Raw genomic sequence first — 21,524 nt, 5'->3', positions numbered from 1 at the left:
AAGAACGAGAGGGCTCAGATTTAAAGTGATTTACAAAGGAAGTAAATGTGATATGAGAAAATGGTTTTTCACGTGAGTTACTCAGGTCAGGAATGCACTGCCTGGAAGTGTCAGAGGTAGGTTCAATCAAGGAATTCAGGGTGTTATTAGATGATTATTTGAATGGAAGCAAGGTGCAGGGGTATAGGAAAAGACAAGGAATGTCACTGAGTCATGATGCTCAGTCGGAGAACTGGTGCAAACACAATGGACTAAATGGTCTCCTTCTGCACCGCAACAGTTCTGTGATTCTGTGAATTGACCTGCAAGAGAATGTAAGTGAATGTACTGCCTGAAAGGATGGTGGAGGCAGATTCAACAGCAACTTTCAAATGGGACTTGAGTGTATACTTAAAAAGGAAAAATGTGCAGGGCTATGAAGGAAAAAGAACAGAGCGGCCTAGATATTTCAGTTCAAGGAGTCAACACCAGCACAATGGGCCAAATGGCCACCCTCTTCCTGTAAGGTTTTGTGAGCTACAGTGAACTAAAACCGCTTCCCAGGAAAGGAATAGTGAATTAATTTTAATCCAACTGTACTCAGTCGGTCTATCGTAGAAAACAATGAACAATAGATTGCATTGATTCCTATTCTTCTTCCAGCAATGTGCTACAAGGGTAGGGTTCTAAACTTGGATGTAGGAAAGAAGTTGCTGAAAAAACAGCCAGTCACTAGATTTTGGCAATAAGTACTCAATGGTACTATTAAATGTCAGGATATTCTAATTAAATCAGAACCAATTGAAAGCTACACACGGATTATCTGAATAAATCTATTAACAGCAGAGTAGAAAACCCAAGCTCCTCAATAAGGATAAAGGTATTGCATAAGAACATAAGAATATAAGAAATAGGAGCAGGAGTAGGCCATGTAGCCCTTTGAGCCTGCCCCGTCATTCAATAAGATCGTGGCTGATCTGAAGTGGATCAGTTCCACTTTCCCGCTCTCTCCCCATAACCCTTAATTCCCTTGTCTATCAAAAACCTATCTACCCGTGACTTAAATATATTTAGCGAGGTAGCCTCCACCACTTCAATGGGCAGAGAATTCCAGAGATTCACCACCCTTTGAGTGAAGAAGTTCCTCCTCAACTCCGATCTAAACTGCCCACCCCCTTATCTTGAGGCTGTGCCCTTGAGTCCTGCTATCCTTTCTAAGCGGGAAGAATCTTCCTACCTCTACCCGATCCATCCCCTTCATTATCTTATAGGTCTCTATAAGATCCCCCCTCATCCTTCTAAACTCCAACGAGTACAGACCCAGTCTATTTAGTCTCTCTTCATAGTCCAACCCCCTCATCTCTGGTATCAGCCTAGTGAACCTCCTCTGTACTCCCTCCAAGGCCAATATATCCTTCCGCAAGTGCGGCGACCAAAACTACACACAGTACTCCAGCTGCGGCCTCACCAGTACCCTGTACAGTTGCAGCAAGACTTCTCTACTTTTATATTCTATCCCCCTCAATATAAAGGCCAACATTGCAAACCAATACATTTATTTAATTTCCATGGGAAAAAAGGTAGATCATTTGGGGCAGCAGGGTGGCACAGAGGTTATTACTGTTGCCTCACAGCGCCAAGGATCCAGGTAGGATTCTGGCCTCGGGTGACTGTGCAGAGTTTGCAAATTCTCCCTATGTCTGCGTGGGTTTCCTCTGAGTGCCCCGGTTTCCTCTCACAGTCCAAGAATGTGTGGTTTATGTCGATCGGCCTTGCCCCTTTGTGTCAGGGGGAACGAGAAGGGTAAATGCTTGGGGTTATGGACATAGAGCCTGGGTGGGATTGTTATTGGTGCAGGCTTGATGGGCTGAATGGCCTCCTTCTGCACTGTAAGGATTCTATGATTTTAAGGAAATAACAAAAACAACGTCCAAAATGATCGTAACCTCGGAAATTAGACTGTCAGTGAAACTGCTGCAAACGTGTGGTTAAAATGTAACTGAACCAAACATTTCAGGGTCAGAGTTGCTAACAAGGGATACGTAAAGAACAAACAACGTGAGATGACTTTGACAGGAAGCACAGGAAAAGGCCAATCCCACATCCGGACAGTGAAGTACAGTGAAAAACAAACTGCGGGTGAAGGAAAATAAATACAAATCAGCGAGAGCACATTGCAATTAAAAAGGGAGTCAAGGGCAAGCTTTACTTTTGAAATAAAATACTGAGAACTTGAACCAAATGATAGCAGCAGCAGATTTTCACTGAAGAACAAAAATGACCCGAATAATCACTGTTATCTTGCATGTGAATGTTTGTAAAGGGTCAATGTTAATTTTGTAAAGAAATCTTGAAAGTGAATTGAGGAAACATGAAGGGATGCCTGACAATGTTCACAGCTCCAGTGTACTGGCGATGACTCATTTACAGACCATCTAAAGGTAAGAAGGTAATGACGCAACTTTCGGCCTGAGAAATTCAACACTGAGGCGCCCATTTTTTCAAGTGTTCAAGGCTCTGTCCAGCCAGCGAAGTGTGCCTTTATTAATTTTATAAATGGAGTGTAGAACATGTCGTTGTCTCGGCTTTTTACAGTTCAATCACTGATTTTACATAAACAAACCAGCTAATGGTCTGAATTTGCTTCCATTTCCATCCAGACTATTTATTCGATCTACCCTCCACCAAATGGTAGGAAGGAAGTAAATGGGGAAATTGACAGGTGGTTACAAAATGAGGCAAGAATCACATTCTTGGGGAACATCAATTATTTGATTTGATTTATTGTTGCCACATATTGGGATACAGTGAAAAATATTGTTTCCTGTGCGCTATACAGACAAAACATACATAGAGTATATTGGAGAGATGGAAAGGTGAAGGTGCAGAATGTAGTGTTAGTGTCATTGTTACAGTCATTCCCCTGGTATGGGCTGGGATAGTAATAGCACAAAACACAAAGAGGGGAGGCAGTTGCTGAAATGTGTACAAGTGACCTTGATCAGTGTGTTCTGAGCCCAGTGAGTAAAACAGTCCTGGACCCACCTCCTCCTGGAATGTGCCTCTGCAAAGCAGGCCTGGAAGGAGACGCAGCTATTTCTGTCAAGGTTCACCCTCAGTAATTCCATGACGCAGGACTCTGTCCTGTTCCTGGGCGTGCACTTCGGGATAAACATCAGCTGCCGCTGGAAGACCTACTGGTCATCCAGTGTAAAGAGCTTTCGTGACCATGTGTTGCAGCCTGGTGCAATCCAAGATACAGTGCTACATGGCAATGGAGGCATTAAAGCTTCACTGACGGGTTAGACAAGAACTTCTTTGAGTACCTCCTGGGTAAGTAAAGAATTGACACTCTAATCACCCACACTGATACCTCCTCCCTCTATCCCCCCCTCCTTACATGACCCAAATACCAACCCTGACCACCCAACTAGCTCCCTGACCAGACCTGACTAGCTTCTGACCTGCCTACCCGTCCATAACTGACCCACCTACGGCCTCATCTGTCTGCCACTTCACCACCTGCCACCTTACTCATCTACTATCTCATTCATTGCCGCCTCACCTATCTGTCTTCCTACACAACTACCAATCTACGTAACTGCCACCCTATCTACCTGCCATCCTAACCACCTACCATCTCATCCCACTGCCACCCTATTCATCAGCCACTTCAGCCACATACTTACCTAACAGCCTATGCACCTGTCACCTCACCCACCTGCCTTTATTCACCAACTACCTCAGTTACCTGCTACCCCAGTCACTTACCTCATCCAACGATTCACCCTTTCAGTTATTGACCCAGTCACCCATTCATAAACATTCAGACCGGACATTGAAATTGACAGAAAAGCTAACGCTGTTACAAAGTGATGCGTTCTTTCCCCCATGCCCTCTCCTGCTCCCCAGTGGTGCAGTGTTGTGATGGAGCTCTCTGAGGGACACTGAACTCTTCATTCCTGGGGAAGCTTGGGTCAGAAAACCCGGCCAGCAATGAGGAGCAGTGTCAAGACAGGAGAAATTTTGAATGGGGTGTCAGTCTGATAATGGCTGCTGCTCTCTGGAAAATCAGGGCCATGGATACAAGATTGACTACGGAACAGACAGCAGAGAGTAGTAATGCAGTACAGAAAAGCATACAGCGTTGCATCCCAGAGACTGGGACTAGGACCATGACTTAGTTTGATATATTGTAAGGGTGTGTACTTGGGCTTAAAGGCCATAAATTCAAAGTTTGCAGATGTTTTAAAACTCAAGAATGTTGTAAAAATGAGTCCTTCGTAACACACTTCAGGAGGACATAAACAGACTGGTGAAATGAGTAGAAACACCAGAGGTGAAATTTAATCCAGAAAATTATGACGTCATATATTTTGGTGGGAATAATGAAACAATTTTCAAGGGGTGCAGCAACAGAGATATCTGAGCGTTCATACAGACACACACGCGCGCATGCACGCACACAACACACACACACAAATCCTTGAAGGTGGCAGGGCAAAATGAGAAGGCTGTTCAAAATGACAAGGGACTCTTGGTTTTATCAATAGAGTACAAAAAGCAAGGAGGTTATGCCACATCTTTATAAAACACTGACTGGGCCTCAGCTGGGGCATTGTGTTCAATTTTAGCCACCACACTTTAGGAAGGATGTCAATGCCTTGGAGAGGACGTTGAAGAGAGTAACTGGAATGATGGCTGGGATGTGGGGAATTGCAGAGGACACAAAGGCAAAAAAAGGGGCAATATAAGGAAATGCTTCTTACTACCTGAAAGGAAGCATAGTGACATTCAAAAGATAATCGATAAATGTATGAAGGAAAAGATGTAACAGGGCTATGGGAATGAAATGAATTAGAAATCACTGTCAAAGAATAAAACAGGTATGATGGCCCTCTCCTGTGCTGCATAATTCAACAATTTTAAAAGGAAAAAATAATTAATGTAGTAGTTGGTATTATACCTGCCGTGCAGCTTGCAAGGGACGAAACTTGTATTTGTCAGTAGTCTTATGAGCAACTAATGACAATTCTCCTTGATGACAGTAGGGTGAGCAATGGGGGAGGTGTGGAGTAGGGGATTGTGGGTGGGAATGTTTGACGTAAACTGTGTTTCTTCAGATTTGAAGCTGGTCAGGGATGTCATGGCTGATAAAGGAAACTCATAACTATGGAAACCTTTGTGGTGTAATCTGGCACGATGATTAGCACTGCTGTCGCACAGCACGAGGGACCCGGGTTCAATTCTCACCTTGGGTCACTGTCTGTGCAGAGTCTGCACGTTCTCCCCGTGTTTTGTGGGTTTCCTCCGGGTGCTCCAGTTTTTTCCCACAGTCCGAAAGACGTGCTGGTTAGGTGCATTGGTCATGCTAAACTATCCCTCGGTGTACCCGAACAGCGCCAGAGTGTGGCAACTGAAGGATATGCACTGTAACTTCATTGCAGTGTGAATGTAAGCCTACTTGTGATACTAATAAATAAATGTTAAACTTTAAACATTGGAAACCGGTAGGGTAACAATGTGAATGACTGAACAGCTGCATTACTCTGATGATCTCAGGGGATCTCGGTGCTTCAGTGCATGAGTCTCAGAAAGTTAGTATGCAGGTACAGCAAGTTATTAAAAATGCCAGTGGAATGCTATCCTTCATGATGAGGGGAATTGTAAGAATGTTATGCTTCAGTTATGCAGGACGTTGGTTAGACTGTATCTCAAATACTGTGTGCAGTTTTGGAGTTTTTATTTAAAGAAGGATGTAAATGCATTGGAGGCAGTTTAGAGAAGGTTTATTCAATTGACACTTGGAGTGAGTGAGTTGTCTTATGAGAAATGAAACGACAGATTGGGTTTGTTTCCACCAATGTTTAGAAGAGTGAGGGGCGACTTGATTGAAGTATAGAAGATCCTGAATGGTTTTGACAAGGTGGACATTGAAAGGATGTTTCCTTTTGTGGGTGAGTCCAGAACCGTGTTAAAATTAGGCGTCAACTTTTACGGCGGAGATGAAGAGGATGTTTCCGTCTCAGGCCTTTGTGCAATTTTGGAGCTTTCTGCCTCATAAGGGGGTGGAAGTGGGATCATTGAATATTTTTAAGACGGTGATAAATAGATTCTTGTTAGTCAAAGGTTATTGGGAAGTGGATGGGGAATGTAGAACTCAAAGCAAACAGATTAGCCATAATCTTATCAAATAGCAGAGTGCGTTTGAGGGCCTAAATGGCCTTCTTCTATTCCCATCTGCTTGTATCAATCAGAAAAAAATATAACCAGGAAGGGTAAACTTTTCACTGGCGATTGATAAGTCTCCCCACTTGGCTCAATGTAGCCTCAGCTAATGTCCCAATTAAGAGGGTGATTTTATCTCGATAAGCAGTTTGAAGATTATCAGCATGCTGAATACATAAAAGAAAAATATAATTTGCAACTATGTTGCTCCTTTTATTACCTCATCATCTCACAATCAATGTGCTACCTTGGTAGTGATGTCACCTTTGTAATGTAGGAAACGTGGGAACGAATTTGTAGAGCAGGGCCTCACCAACGACAGTGAGATAAGAGATTGGGTAACCTGTTTAATTGATGTTGGTTCAGGGATAACTAAAGCTGAATTTAAATATCCAGCTGCCAGGTGGGATTTGAACTCATGCTCCTTGACCCAGGCCTATAGTTTACCACAGTGAGATAACCACTAATTCTATGGTTAACTGCCAATGAAATTATTAAAGTGTTTTAGTTCTGCAATTATTTTTTCTGTTAGATGCTGACATTGGGCTGTTATTAATTCTTGGTCATATGACAAAAAAAACGACCAGCGATTTTCATTTAACTGAAATTGTGGACAATATTTATGATATAAATTGTGTACAGTATTTCATATCCGTGGCAGATACACACAGAATGAGTGACTATATATTTTGGCTACATACTTATCAGCAGGAAACACACTGTTCATTCCCTCAGTACTGCAATTCATTCAATTATATACAAAATTCCATTACACAGTTCGAAGAAAATGCAGTACATGAGCAAGCCAGATCACTTTGGTGTGGCCGATTAAATGAGTAGTTCAATATGAGATCATTTCAGATTGCATAAACTTGCCTCTGTATTTTTGATCAACATAATTTATTCACATTTGCTTCACAGTAGAGCTGAATTTCACAAAGAAAATGACATTTCCACAGATATGTTGACTTGACTATCTACTTATGAAGTTATCCTGTGAATATATGTTTTGCTTTTAAAAGGTTGTTGAAATTCCCTTAATCATTTCCTTGGATACCTATTTCCAAGAAATGTTGCATAAACAGAACAGATCATTTTCTAAAGAGTACACCCTTTGCTATTTCAGCCAGATCACTACCAAACTGAATGCAAATGTATTGCTTGGCTTTACACATCTCCCTTCCTCCCAGTCTCCTAACCATCTTCAATTTTGGCAAATGCCCAAAGGGTGGGAAACAAAATAAGTTCTCACCCTCGATCTCAGATGGGAAGAGATAGCAGGGGAGGGCCTCAATTGGAAGGCCTCACCAGATTAGAGGTGCCCGCCCCTCAGGGACTTGCAGCCTCTGACAGCTCTGACAGCAAAATTGCTCCCTTGGGCCCAGGACACCACCCCCACCCCACCCAGGAGCTCTGGCATTTACCAGAATTACAGTCCCAAGATTTGGGGTGGAATTTTCCCATCCTGCCCACCACAGGAATCATAGCAAAGACCCATTTACCTCAGATGGGATTTTCCAGTCTTTGGGTGAGCACAGCTGGAAAATCCCGCCCTTAGTCTCAGGCATAGAGCTGCAGTACCTCCTCTGACCACTGCTGTGCTGTGCTTGGATGGCCCAGGGAGTTGTTGACCATTCAGATTGGCTGACAGCTCTCCTTATTGCTATAACCTCCTCCAGCCCTACACCCTCCCAGGTATCTGCACTTCTTCTGTTCTAGCTTCTTGCCCATTCCTGCATTCCTTCAGTCTTTTGCTAGTTGTGCATTCAGCTGCCTCAGCCCTAAGCTCAACAATTTCCTCCCTAAACTCCTCTACCTCTCTTTCTCTTTCTCTATCTCCTCATTTAAACCATTCAAATTTCAACCACAGTAGAAACTGAAATTTGAATTCAATAAAAGACTTGGAATTAAAAGTCTAATGATGACCAGGAAACCATTGTCGATTGTCATAAAAACCCATCTAGTTCACTAAGGTCCTTAGCTTTCAGGGCTCTGCCCTTTTGTCAGGTCACCCACCTGACGAAGGGGCAGAGCCCCGAAAGCTAGTGGTGTTTGCTACCAAATAAACCTATTGGACTTTAACCTGGTGTTGTGAGGTTTCTTACTGTGTTTACCCCAGTCCAATGCCGGCATCTCCACATCATCACTAAGATCCTTCCCAGGGAAGGAAATCTGCCTTCCTCACCCAGTCTGGCCTGAATGTGACTTCAGACCCAGGGCAATGTGGTTGACTCTCAATTGCCTTCTGAAATAGCATAGCAAGCCACTCAGTTCAAGGGACAAGCAACAAATGCTGGCCCAGCCAGCGATGTCCACATCCCATGAACGAATACAAAAAGCACCTCAAAGCCTACCTCTTTGACCAAGTTTTGGCCCTCTGTCTTTATATCATCTTAAGAGGTTCAGTGTCAAATTCTGTTTGATGTTGGTCCAGTGAAGCATCACAGAACATTTTGCTCTGTTAAAGGTGTAGTAAAAATTTAATCTGCTGTTGGCTGTTATTATTGTTGTAAAAGTCATCCCTCATTGCCCTTTAGGTAGGGAGCTCCCGGCCTTTGGCACAGTGATCATCGGCAATAAATGTTAAAATCAGAATAGTATGTGACCAAGAAAAAATTGGAAATGACAGTGTTCCCTTGCACCAAATGCCCTTGTCCTTCTGGTGGTTAAGATTTGGAATGCACTGCTGATGAAGCCTTGGTGAGTTGCTGCAGTGTAGCTTGGAGATAGTGCACACAGTAGCATAGCAGGGTAGTGAAAGCAGTGGGTGAAGTATTCATCAAGCACACTGCTTTGTATGAGATGGCGTTGAGCTTGGCCTTAGGCGCATCAAGGTGCTTTTAAAGTTGCTTTCAATGATACTCTAGAGGATGCGACATTGAACCCCACATAGACTACAATCATTGGGAATTAGTTGCATTGAGGAGGACTTTGACTCTCTCTCTCTTATTCCTACTATAAAATACTTAAATAAGTTACACCTAATTGAATGTAGTGTAATTGGATTTTTGATGATGTACTAAGTTCATAATTACTGCTAACCAGACTTGTTGGTAGTGACAGAATAATTTTAGGATTCAGAGTACTATGTCATCAAATCATAGAATTCCTGCAGTGCAGAAGGAAACCACTCGGCCCAACTTTCTGACAGAGGATCCCACCCAGGCCCCTTTCCTGTAACCCCATGTAATTTAGACATCTTGGAACGCTAAGGGGTAATTTAGTGTGGCCAATCTGCCTAACCTGCACGTCTTTGGACTGTGGGAGGAAACTGGAACACCCAGAGGAAACCCACACAGGTATGGGGAGAATGTACTAACTCTTCACAGTCACACAAGGCCAGAATTGAACCCTGGCACTATGAAGCAGCAGTGCTCACCACAATGCCACCATGCCAGCCTGCTATGCCATGTGAAGAGCAGATTTAGCTCCATTTTCCAGGTCAGCATTTCTCCTTTAACCAAGACATTTGAGATTAGGTTGACAGGCCTTTGCTCCTGTTGCTTTTTGTCAATACAAAATGCCTGCTGCTTCTGTATATATGACAATAGTCACTGCATTTCAACGTAATACAGTTCTATCTGGTTTTCTTTAGTCTTTTATTTTCATCATGCTACCTCTGGGATGAAAACCACATTTGCCTAAAGAGACAAAATCAGTGTGTTTGACATTCAACAACTCAGGAAACGAGAGACGTAATTGTTACAGATATGTCCGGGAGGCAGTAATACGCAAATTACATCCGTGTTCAACTTACTTGTTCACTGATTTCACTGGAAACTGTCACAACGTGATGACAATTAGGTTATTTCAGCAGCTGTTAGCTGAAGAATAGTCTATTTCCACCATCTGATTTGGAGTGTCATCCTTACATTTCCAGGAAAGCTGAAGCAGAAATTGACCAGGCTTCTGAGATATCACCTTGGAGACAGTTACCGGGAAACTCAACTATTATCTAGGGCATCCTGTGCATGTTTGGCAGAACGATGCAGTTCGGAGATATGGGTAGATTTTGATTTCCTTTGTTAACTAGCTGTACTTCAAATAAATGCACCATCCAGCTTAGGCCACTTTGCCTTACTAGACCAGTTCAGAAGGGGAGAGACAGACTTGGAGGAAGCTCTGTGAGTGGGCTAGTAAAAGAAAAACCGATATAGTCAGTGAGCTGGGTGAGTGTGCAAACTTGGGTGTGCATCATGGGGCGTTTAATTAGCAGTTAAAGCTCTTGTATCTTTCTTTCAATGATACGCTTGTAAATTTTATAAATTAAAAACTAGTGAACCAGAGACAGCTATGTACAGATTTATAGGAAAGCAAACTTTCCTGTAAATAAATGTAGAATGCCAGTGGGTCAGGAGTATAGAGAAAGATTATAGAACACTACATTGCAGAGGAACCTGGGTGCCCTTGTGCATGAATCACAAAAAGCTGGTATGCAGGTACATCAAGTGATTAGGAAGGCAAAGAAATGTTGCCATTCGTTGCAAGAAATTGGAATATAAAAGTAGGGATGTTTTGCTACAGTTGGTGAGATCACATCAATCCCACATTTTTAGCAGCTTTAAGTTCTGTAAAAATTGGATTCATCTTTTAACTACAAAGCTGTGACTCCAAAACAACACTCACTATACTTTTCTCCTGTCCATTCCCCTCTCACAACCCACAAACTCTCCCTCCCTGTGTATCCCCAACCCCATCACAAACTCTCCCTCCCTGTGTATCCCCAACCCCATCACAAACTCTCCCTCCCCGTGTATCCCCAACCCCATCACAAACTCTCCCTCCCCGTGTATCCCCAACCCCATCACAAACTCTCCCCCCCCGTGTATCCCCAACCCCATCACAAACTCTCCCCCCCCCCGTGTATCCCCAACCCCATCACAAACTCTCCCTCCCCGTGTATCCCCAACCCCATCACAAACTCTCCCTCCCCGTGTATCCCCAACCCCATCACAAACTCTCCCTCCCCGTGTATCCCCAACCCCATCACAAACTCTCCCTTCCCATGTATTCTCAATCCCATCACAAACTACCCCTCCCTGTGTATCCCCAACCCCATCACAAACTCTCCCTCCCCGTGTATCCCCAACCCCATCACAAACTCTCCCCCCCCCCCGTGTATCCCCAACCCCATCACAAACTCTCCCTCCCCGTGTATCCCCAACCCCATCACAAACTCTCCCTCCCCGTGTATCCCCAACCCCATCACAAACTCTCCCTCCCCGTGTATCCCCAACCCCATCACAAACTCTCCCTCCCCGTGTATCCCCAACCCCATCACAAACTCTCCCTTCCCATGTATTCTCAATCCCATCACAAACTCTCCCTCCCCGTGTATCCCCAACCCCATCACAAACTCTCCCTCCCCGTGTATCCCCAACCCCATCACAAACTCTCCCTTCCCACGTATTCTCAATCCCATCACAAACTACCCCTCCTGCAAGTCTGCAACCCTGACTAATCCCCTCACACACTCTTCTCCCCCTTCACCCTCACACTCTTCCTCAACCCCCCCCATCCCTTTCCATTCTTAGAATCGCACTTCCTTGCACGCCTTAAAGGAAACCTGCCTCACTCAGCATCTCCTTGTGGCTAAGACTGGACTTAGGGCCTTGAGCCTCGCTGTTGCTGGCCCACCCTCAGCCCTGGGTCAAGTCATAAAAACGGTAAATTGTCAACAACCTCTGCCTCTCCCTCCTCGCCCAGCCGTCTCTTTTCATTCCTCATGTGTAAAGTTCAGGTTAACCGTTCATATGGTTCGGACCAGTGTTTTCCCGTTCTTTCAGACTCACCAACAGGAGTCTGATTTCCCAGCATTGCCTGCTGCTAGGCTTACTTGTATTTGTTGAGCCTGTCAGCCAGTGCAGAATTGGATGGTCAGTGTACTGGCTGACATGTCCCTCCCTCCCCATTGATCAAGGTCCTGTGCCCAGGAACAGTGTGTTTCATTGTAAATCAGTCTCTGCACCATTATTACCTGTGGGGAATTGACCAGGTATGTCCTGAAGACACATTCAAATCAGGACAAATTCAAGCTGGCCAACTACAGCCCTGATGTAGAGTTGCCAGTATTGGACTGGGGTAGGCACAGTAAGAAGTCTCACAATGTCAGGTTACAGTCTAACAGGTTTATTTGGCAGCTTGAGCTTTTGGAGCACTGCCCCTTCATCAGGTGAATCTGTGCTGCCAAATAAACCTGGCGTTGTGAGACTCCTTATTGCAATTACATCTCACCAGCTTCTTCCAATCATCAGCAAAATGATGGAATGCGTTGGTGTTATCAAGTGGCACCAAAGATCTGCTCGGCGATACTTAGTTTGAATCATTTAGTTCCAGGTATCATCGACCATGATCAAAACATGGATAAAATGACTGCATTCCAGAGGTAAGATGAAGTGACTGTCCTTGACATCAAGGCAGCATTTGACCAAGTGTGGTATCATGGATCCTTTGTAAAACTGAAATCAATGGCAATCAGAAAAGTTTCCACAAGTTAGAGAGGAACCTATATCATTCTAGCATCAAGGAAAATGACTGTGATTGTTGGCAGCCACTCATCTCCTAGGCCTAACCATCTTCAGCTGCTTTATCAATCATCTGCCTGTTCCATTTGGTGTACAGTTGTTAGCACTACTGCCTCACAGCGCCAGGGACCCAGGTTTAATTCCTGGTTTGGGTCACTGTCTGTGTGGAGGCTGCACATTCTCCCTGTGTCTGTATAGGTTTCCTCTGGGTGCTCCGGTTTCCTCCCACAGTCTGAAAGACGTACTGATTAGGTGCATTGACCATGGTGTATCTGAACAGGCGACTAGGGGATTTTCACAGTAACCTCATTACAATGTTAGTATAAGCCTACTTGTGACACTAAAAAATAAACTAACTTTAAACTAATCTACCATTTTCAACTGTGTGCCATTTTGTTCTGCAAGAGACAGGGATAAATGTTATTGGCCCTCAACTTCCTGGCTGTCCATCAGCGGACTTACGGGTACCCTTGTGTTGTGCTGACGATTTCCTCTTGGATAAGAGTTTACACAGCAATTGTCCCGAAGCACTCGCTTTCCCTGGACAATTATGATCTGCTGGCAACCATCCGACAAAATGATTTCAATCTGTTCTGTCAGGACTATGCTAATCGTTACTTAGAAAAAGTTCAAAGAAACAAAACCTCTTCTAATTTCTGTGTAACTATTTTAAATAACCAGATTGAGCCCCACACAGATCACTCACACTCGAACCCACAGTGAATCCCACCCATGATAAATCACCCTCTCCTCACCACCCCCAAACTCCTCATGGGTTTGTGCCACCTATAACCCCACCTGCATGGGACTACACCTCCCCCCTCACCCAATTCGTGAGCCTGAACTTAACCCTGACCCAACACAACCCTCTGACCCGACTGGAACCCTGACCTGGCTGGACCCTCCAACTTGAACCTCTCTCCAACACAAACCCTCCAATCTGATTTGACCTCCCCACCACTCCTATATGACTTCTCCCCCACTCTTGAGCCCCCCAATCCAGCCTGGTGTATAGTGTCCCACCCCCACCCCACTGTCAGCATTCTATCTCAGCATCCCAGACTGCTAACCCCGACCTCTGATTCCCCATCCATAACCTCCAACTACTCACTGACTTTTGATCCCTCCAATCTCTGAGCCTCCTACCCCAAACTCCTAACATCCAGCTCCCAGCCCCGAAGACCTCTGATCCCTCCACTTCCCCCACTTCCAGTATAGATGAGTTGTGAATGCCAGTGCTAATGGGTGAGTGATAGGGGTGAATTGAGAAGTGTGTGAGACTCATTGTTTGGCAGTTAGGAGATCTCATGTGAATATACATTCACTGACCTTGAGCACCATGTGATCTTATGGCACTACAACCAGATTCTTGCATCCAAAATTGAGATTTTGACCTCTTTAACCTCCCTTTTGAGATTGGTACTTGAGAGCTTTCTGGTCCCCACTAAACTAGGACATTGTTCCTTTAAGGAAAGCAGCTGGTTGTACCAGGTGATCAGCAACAATGTTACCAGGGTCTCCTACCAGGTACGAAGGTCACAGGAAACTTGACTAAACATGAGATCATCCAAAACACTGCTGCCCATGCCTTAACACCTCATGGGTTCGGTGACTTAGTTAACTCCCAGTCAGGCAACATCCTGATTTTAAAATTTGCATTCTTCTTTTCAAACCCTTCCTTGACTTTGTCCTTCCCTATTTGTGGAAATGCCTCCAACCCCACAATTCTCTGAGATATCTGTGCTTCTCTAATTCCAGCCTCTTGTGCATTTCCAATTATAATCTCTTTACCATTGGTGGCTTTGGATTCAGTTATCTGGGTCCCAAGTTCTGAAATACCAACCTTGCATCTCTCTGCCTCTCTATCTCCCTGTTCCCTTAAGAAACCTCTTCCCAACCCAAGCCTTTGGCCAAAGGTTTGGTCATTTAGCCGAATATCTCTTTACGTGGTTCAGCGTCAAATTTTGTTTTATCATTCCCCTGTGAAGTATCTTGGGACCTATGCTCTCTTTAAGATGCGAGTGTGCACAGTGGGCAGCTATTTACAATGTCCTACACATTGTGAAAGATAGGCTGTGCGAAGCAGCAAACTCAAGCAGTGGAAGGGTAAAGCTGGACTCCAAATGGCAAAGCTCAAACCTCTGGAGAAAGAAGCAGGGGGAGAGAGAGAGAGAGAGTAGGAAATGCTAGTATGCTCAGAGGAATTTCCTAGTATAGAGGGCTCTGACTGGTGGACACACATGAAGGTGGAAAAGTGTAGCTTTGGTTGAAGAAGCAGCAAGGTTTAACAGAGGGAGGAGCAGATGTGTCCTGAAGGCTGGAAAGTGAGAGGCCACACAAAGTCTCAGAACCCACCACCACAGAGTGTGCATGGGCAACTCCAGGCTGACAGGTCAAGGATTGTTGGGCAGGGAAGTGACTCTGGAAAAACCCTGAGCAGTAAGGCCAGGCTGGAATGAAAGTGATGGGACCTATGATTCAGAAGTGTTCAGATCAGCCTATTCCTGTCTCTGTACCGCTTACAGATGGGGAATTTAGCTGATTTTCCTCCTCTCTATTCTATAAGTTTCCCAACTAATGGCAGTGGCCGAGATCAATTCAGCCCAGGCTGGTGACAGCAGTGGAACTTTGCAGGTCTGCTTTTGTTGTGTAACCTTCACAGTTGAACGCTTTTATTTTAGGGAGTTCAGCTTATTTTCTTTTCAGGAAAACTAATGGCTTTATCCAACTTCAGGCTGTGCACCTTGAACCCCACAGAAACAATAAAATCTAGAAGATACATTTGTGTTTCCTTCAGATGCTGTTCCAGCTCTCTCAGTCATTACGGTACAGAATCAAATGGCTGCCAGAAAACGCTATTTATTTATTTGTTACTTCTTATGCCTACAACCAAAGACAACAAGGTGAATTAAGTAAGATTTGTCTGGTTGACCGAGATATTTTCTTTTCTTGGTATACTTTTAATTTGTTTTCTTTTGTGGATGCGGGTGTTGGTAGGGGTGCTGGGGGTGGGGGAGGTGGCTACAGGGGTGGGGTGGAGGGGAAGGTAAACTTTTCAATTTGGTAATAAGGGGCATCCTTCTCCTCCATTGCAGATAACCTTTAAACATCAGGCACAATACACAATCACCCATGTATTACTCAACATGAGAAGCTGAACTATGAATGGCATTAGGAATATTAGCCATGTTAGGCAACATGGTGATTTTTCACACAAAGGTGCAATTTGCAAAAGGTCCTGACAGCTTGATAATGGACTTTCCACTACAGGTTAGACTATATGTGAGCATTAGAGAGGTTCCAGGGATGAGGGATTTCAGTTACATGGGCAAGGGGCTGTTCTCCTTTGAGAAGAGAAGATTAAGAAGCAATTTGAAGGGCCTGGACAGAGTAGATAGAGAGCAACTGTTCCTGTTGGCAGCAAGGCGGAGAAGCAGAGGACATTGATTTATGTCGATTGACAAAAGCACCAACAGCAACATGAGGAGAATCTCTTTTTTGCAGCAAATTTTAGGGTCTGAAATGGGGGTGGGTTTAGTTGAGTTAGCTGGATGGTTGGTTAGTAATGCAGAGTGACACCAGCAGTGTGAAGTCAATTCCCATACCAGCTGAGGTTACTCATTGAAAGCCCTGCCTTCTCAACCTTGTCCCTTGCTTGAGGTGTGCCTTGCCTCAGGTTAAATCACCACCAACCAGTCAGCTCTCCCTCTCAAAGGGGAAGGGCAGCTTATGTTCATCTGGGACTATGGTGAATTTGGAAGACATTGGCTGAGGCTGTGGTGGACATAGATGCAGTTGTGGTTTTCAAAAGTGAATTGGATCATTATCTGAAGAGAAATTAAATTGCTGGGCCCCATGTTAAAAAAGAGGTTGAGTGAAACTAACTGAATTACTCTTGCAGAGAACCAGCATGGGCATGATGGAATTAATGGCCTCTTTCTGTGCTAGAACCATTCTATGAAAGAATTTGAATAGTCACACCTTTCATGACCCAAGGCAATTAAGGACCTTTTGTTATTCGTGAGAATGAATGTTGCTGGTAAAGCCAGCATTTACCACCTGTCATTAACTGTCCTTGAGAAGGTGATGGTGCAGCAAGTGAATAGATTGTTGGACCAAAGGAAGTTAATTGTCAACTACATTGTTGTGTGTCTTAAGTCACACATAGGTTAGACCATTCTATACAAGTTTTTGTTTCTACTGGTGCAGCACATCAGCACACCACCTTGATATTAGTACACAGAACAAACTTCATTCCACAAGTAGATGGAAAACATTGGAGGGACCATTGCTTGGGACATTTCATTACATTAACGGCACTATATGAGTTGTTGTTGAACAGGAGGGCAGAGAAATGGCACTGGAGTTGTTTGGGGATTTGATGTAATCATGTAGATGAGGTGGGCACACAACGATTGTGTGGTTCTAACAAATCACAATCCCCAGGAGCAAAAACCAGAGCACCCAATTTTTAGCCCCAGGAATGAGCAGATTTCATTGTTCCTGTGTTCCGATGATGCAGGGAAACTGAAGGAAGCCCAAAAACAGTTTACACACATGAGACCAGAAATTAAACTGGCAGAGAGAAATAAACGAGGTGAGGATCTTCCCTCTGGAAGACAAATGGCTGAGAAATCACTTATTAGAGCACATTAAAATAACAAAGAGTTTTGGTAGATTAAATTCAAGATGTTTCCACCAGCGAGGAAGTCCTAGTCTATGGGTGATAAATATAAGATGGATCCAATAAAGGATTCAGGAGAAATTATTTTTTCCCAGAGAGTGGTTAGAAGGTGGAGCTTTCCACCAAATGGAGTAGTTGAGGTAAATAACAAGGACCCATTTAAATTAGGAAATTAGATGAATACTTGAGGGGAGAAAGAATATGTTGATGGGGTGAGATGAAGTGGAATGGGAGGAGGCTCATTTGAAATCCAAAATTGCAGTATGGATGTGTACATGAATTGAAATTGAAAGGGTGGCACGCTGGCACAGTGGTTAGCACTGCTGCCTCACAACGCCAGGGACCCAGGTTCGATTCCCGGCTTGGGTCACTGTCTGCATGGAGTTTGCATGTTCTCCTCATGTCTGAGTGGGTTTACTCTGGGTGCTCAGGTTTCCTCCCACAGTCTGAAAGCCATGCTGGTTAGGTGCATTGGCCATGATAAATTCTCCCTCAGTGTGCCTGAACAGGCATTGGACTGTAGCAACTAGGGGATTTTCATACTAACTTCATTGCAGTGTTAATATAAGCCTATCTGTACTAATAAACATTACTTTAAAATAAAAATGAATTAGATTAAATGGCCTATTCTTGCACTGTAAATACTATATAATTCAAATATTAATGAAGTATGTATTTGTAGTTGTAAAGTTTTTGATACACATGTTTTCACAAAACATCTTCCAAATTACAGGAGGTATGCTTCCTCTGGTTTTCTAAGATTTCTTTATCAGAGTTTCCATTTTCCTGTTGTAAATCCCAAAGTCCCTTGTCATCATTGTTTCCATTGTTCGTCTTGCTGGGAGGGGCCACCAGCTCATTTTGTTGATTGACTCTCCTGATTGGTCTGTTCTACTTGGCTCCTTAGATCTGTTAAATGCTTCCAGACTTCCAGATATTACAGTAAACAATTTTAAATAAGAAAATACCTTTGGGCATCTCTGGCTCCACTGCATTTCTTGCCCATCTCTTGTTGGCCTTAAGAAGATTGATGGTGAGTCATCTTTTTGGATTGTTGTCTCTCTGTTAAAGTGCTCCTAAGATGCTGGAGTTTTATGATTTTTATTTGATTTATTATTTGTCACATGTATCGGGATACAGTGAAAAGTATTGTTTCTTGCAGGCTATACAGACAAAACATACCGTTCATAGAGTACATAGGGGAGAAGGAAAAGAGAGGGTGCAGAAATTAATATCACAGTCATTGATAGGCCGTAGAGAAAGATCAACTTAACATAAGGTAGTTCCATTCAAAGGTCTCACGGCAGCAGGAAAGAAGCTGTTCTTGAGTCGGTTGGCATGTGATCTCAGATTTTTGTATCTTTTTTCTGATGGAAGAAGGTGGAAGAGAGTATGTCCAGAGTATGTAAAGTCCTTGACTATGCTGGCTGCTTTTCTGAAGTATGGACAGAGTCAATGGATGGAAGGCTGGTTTGCTTGATGGACTGGGTTACGTTCACAACATTTTGACCCCTGTGACAATTAGGGTGCAGTGATATATTTCCAATTCATGTTAGTGTGCAAATTGAAGAGGAACTTGGATGTGATCATCTTCCTGTGCATCTGCTCCTAATTGTCCTTCTTTGAAATGCAGGTCACAGATTCAGGAGGTGGTGCCAAAGCAGGCTTGTGAAGTTGCACAGGTCATCCTGTAGACAGTACACAATGTTAGTGGATGAAATAAAAATAGAAACATAGAAAAACTACAGCACAATACAGGCCGTGCGGCCCACAAGGTTGTGCCAAACATGTCCCTACCTTAGAGATTACTAGGCTTACCTATAACCCTCTATCTTACTAAGTTCCATGTACTTATCTAAAAGTCTCTTAAAATACCCTAAAAGAAAATGCGAGGAATGTTCAACAGACCAGGCAGCACCTTAGAGACAGGAACAGAGTTAATGGCTGGAACTCTGCCACTTCTTCCACCATGAAATCAGCATGTGTGAGGGTCCGACAATGGAAATCTCTGTAGATCTCACACAGGAATTTCTGGTCTCCCGAGTGAGGCCGTAAAATCCCACCCAATGTTTCAAGTCAGTAACCTTCCATCAGAACCTGGAGGAAAAAGAGTCCCATAGAAAAGTCAATGTCAAAGTCATGTGAGGTAATCGCCAAATAAATCTTTACCTGCCTTCAAAGTGACTCCATAGTGATTAGGATGCGCTCTTGGTGAACCCTGTGTGAAGCAATTTACCAGTTCAGTAAGTAGATTAAAAACAACCTTGTCATTTGTCCTGCCAGATGCACCTTTTGCTAGGTTACAGAGGATTGATTGCAGTGGTGATTGTGGAAAGTCAAAGGCATTAATTACAATGGAGCATTGAAATTAGAACTTTCTTTCAAGTTTTGAAAATAAATTCATAATTGTTAAATGCACCATTTTGTTTTAGGAACCTTCTCTCTCTGCAGAGAGACATCCCAGGCTGAATTTTATTGCTAACCTGTTGATCCCATTACTGGAATAGATTCTGGATTAGAAATCCAGAATAGCAAAATGGCAGGAGTTCGGGTGCAATATTCCCTGGCGCCAATTAAGAAAACAGGCCAAGAGTGCCATTCATAGAATCATAGAATCCCCACAGTGAAGAAAGAGGCCAGTTGGCCCACCAAGCCTGCACCAACAGCAATCCCACCCAGCTCCTATCCCCATTATGCCACGTATTTACCCTGCTAACCCTCCTGACACTAACGGGTCAATTTAGCATGGTTAATCAACCCAACCTAAACCATACTCTATGGGCATTCAATTAAGGGTGGTGAATGGACACTATGTATAGCACACTCAAGCGGAACAACTGAATGGGAAGGCAGCCGACAGACCCATTGAGAATAATGTGCGCCACTCAGGTCAAGGGAGAAGGAGAGGCTGTCACAAAAAGAGAGCACACTACTATGTTGGAACCATCGGATCAATCCACCTGGGAGGAAAACGTGGCGAAAAACTGCAGCAGGCGACGGTGCAGAGGGACCTCGGGGTCCTTGTGCATGAGTCGCAAAAACCCAGCTTGCAGGTGCAGCAGGTGGTCAGGAAGGCGAATGGGATGCTGGCCTTCATAGCGAGGGGGATTGAATATAAAAATAGGGAGGTCTTGCTGCAGCTGTATAGGGCATTGGTGAGGCCGCAGCTGGAGTACTGTGTGCAGTTTTGGGCGCCGCACCTGCGCAAGGATATTTTGGCCCCGGAGGGAGTGCAGAGGAGGTTTACTAGGCTGATACCGGAGTTGAGGGGATTGAGCTATGAGGAGAGGCTGAATAAACTAGGCTTGTACTCGTTAGAGTTTAGAAGAATGAGGGGAGATCTCATTGAGACGTATAAGATGATGAATGGGATGGATAGGATAGAGGTGGAGAGACTCTTCCCGCTCAAAAAAGACACTAGGACTAGGGGGCACAGCCTCAAGATAAAGGGGAGGCGGTTTAGAACGGAGTTGAGGAGGAACTTCTTCACTCAAAGGGTGGCGAATCTCTGGAATTCTCTGCCCGTTGAAGTGGTGGAGGCTGCCTCGCTAAATATTTTTAAGAAGCGGGTTGATGGGTTCTTGATAAGAGAGGGGATTAAGGGTTATGGGGAGAGGGCGGGAAAGTGGAACTGAGCCACAACAGATCAGCCATGATCTTATTGAATGGCGGGGCAGGCTCGAAGGGCTAGATGGCCTACTCCTGCTCCTATTTCTTATGTTCTTATGTTCTTATGAAAGCATTTGGCTGCAAATGGCCTGAATGAAACCAATATGCTCTTTGAAGATAACTCATTTTACAATAATCTATTTCATAGATCATGTTAATATTTTAAAGATAACTTTTAGTTCTGGGAAGATTAAAGTTGTAAATGTAAAGTAATTAAAATCCTGAGCTTTGAAGATTTCCAGAACAGCTAAAGGAGAGAGCATAAGTTGTGCCATGGGATGGATCGGGTCTACCTCAGTATACTTTTACTGATGCAACATACTGTGCTGTGCATTTTGTTTTACTTTTTATAAAAATAAATTTGCATCAGAAAGTAAAGCAAAATGCACAGCATAGTATGTGCAAGTCAAAAAGGAATCCCTGACCTAAATCTTTCCAAA

The 21,524-nt window shown here is 43.9% G+C and overlaps 1 protein-coding gene across 5 annotated transcripts in view; it reads left to right on the top strand.

Moving 5' to 3' along the window:
* Nucleotides 1–2,090: 2,090 nt before the first annotated feature.
* The window catches only part of LOC145342293 (chloride intracellular channel protein 2-like), a 54,612-nt gene continuing 35,178 nt past the window's right edge, over nt 2,091–21,524 (top strand). Inside the window, exons 1-3 of one of the 5 annotated variants that reach the window (XM_080187738.1) lie at nt 2,091–2,420; nt 15,529–15,634; nt 18,323–18,448. The gene's annotated coding sequence lies outside the window, so the exon portion shown is untranslated. Of the gene's footprint in view, nt 2,421–3,166; nt 3,313–15,528; nt 15,635–18,322; nt 18,449–21,524 lie in introns of those variants that run through there. The other 4 variants (XM_080187737.1, XM_080187739.1, XM_080187741.1 and 1 more) reach the window with 4 other exon arrangements.

This window comes from Carcharhinus amblyrhynchos, chromosome 4 (genome assembly GCF_965287045.1).
Source record: "Carcharhinus amblyrhynchos chromosome 4, sCarAmb.v2.hapA, whole genome shotgun sequence".
Taxonomy (NCBI): Eukaryota; Metazoa; Chordata; class Chondrichthyes; order Carcharhiniformes; family Carcharhinidae; genus Carcharhinus; species Carcharhinus amblyrhynchos.
This window is presented reverse-complemented; position numbering and strand designations above follow the sequence as displayed.